This window comes from Sceloporus occidentalis, unplaced genomic scaffold (assembly GCF_023333645.1).
Source record: "Sceloporus occidentalis isolate IW3139 unplaced genomic scaffold, rSceOcc1.0.p SCAF_4, whole genome shotgun sequence".
Lineage (NCBI taxonomy): Eukaryota > Metazoa > Chordata > Lepidosauria > Squamata > Phrynosomatidae > Sceloporus > Sceloporus occidentalis.
The window spans coordinates 72309681-72310942 of record NW_028316984.1 but is presented as its reverse complement, the minus strand read 5'-3'; the positions used below and the strand labels follow the sequence as shown (position 1 = coordinate 72310942).

The following is a 1262-nucleotide window of genomic DNA, read 5'->3' as shown; positions in this document are numbered from 1 at the left end:
TCTTGTGAACCAGAGCCACTCCGCCCCCCCCCCCGCCCACTTCTCCTCACCTGCTCAGTGACAGAGTACCCAGCTGGGAGAGCCTGCGCCCAGATGACTGCGCTATCCTCTCCCAGCCAGGTCTCTGTGAAGCAGGCCAGGTCGGCATCCTCATCCCTGGATGATATGGGTCTTGTTTTTGACCGACCTGGCATTGCAAAGGAGCAGAGTGAGGTTCTGTGGAATGGTTGGTCTGCTCTCCAAGCCATTCTGAGAAACAGAGGGAACTGAAGGCGGGATAGCTTTCAAGCAGCGATCCCGTCTTCTTTTGTAACATTTGTTCCCTCTATTCCAACCATGCCTCCCATTCCCCAGCACAACTCCAATGGCCGCCCCCGCCACATTCCCGGCCTCAGGTGAGGTGGTAGAATTCAGAGCCATTGGCAAGATAAAGTGATTGGGACATAAATCAGGCCCAACCCTTTGGCCCCATTGTCTAACAATCAGGTGGCAAGGGACCTACTGGCTGATGGAACAGTCCTATTTTATTCGACCCACAATCTCCTCAGATTATGACAGGTGACTTATGAAAACCAGTTGCTGTTTCATCAGAGTAATTGGAGAGGACAAACATCAGAGACGAAGGAAGGCAGAAAGAACCTAGCTTACCAATGGCTGAAAAAGGAGCTATGCAAATAGAATTCAGTTAGTAGAAAATAAAACCCAATCTACCTTTAGGAGGTATAGCAAGAATACTCTCAGAAAAGGTCCTCCTCCTCAGAGCTTTAAAACTTACTTTCCCAAGTTTTAATCCCCCCAGCTAGAATTACACAGATACTACACTTGATTTTAGCCAAAAGGCTGAGAAGCGATGAATTACACTAGCTATATTTCTACTTTTTTCCCCTGGAAAAACTGAAAAATCTATGCTGGAGATGGAAAACCATCCTGATGAAACTTTTCTCCTTCCAGCACTACAGTAAAATAGATGGGAATTCCATTTAGTGGCAGGTTAGAGCAACATATATGGGCATTTGACTACAGAACATGAATGTGTTGCTATTTCCCTTTTGATGGCACTGCAACAATGTGTAGAATATCCATATGCCATCATTGATTGAGCCCACCTTCACTGAACACACTAGGGAGTGAAACAGGCTGCCCTTGAAAGAGTCAAGTTGGAGCCGTTGCAGCCGCACATTGCAGCCCCAATCCACCTTTTTGAGCCAGCAAAAAGCCATCATTTCTTGCCCTCCTGCAGCATTATGGCACTCCTGCAGCAT

The 1262-nt window shown here is 47.2% G+C and overlaps 1 non-coding gene across 1 annotated transcript; it reads right to left on the bottom strand.

Moving 5' to 3' along the window:
• Positions 1–665: 665 nt before the first annotated feature.
• LOC149313991 (U2 spliceosomal RNA) lies at positions 666–852 on the bottom strand. Its single transcript, XR_016281172.1, has one exon. It is a non-coding gene; the product is annotated as a U2 spliceosomal RNA (small nuclear RNA).
• Positions 853–1262: the final 410 nt, after the last annotated feature.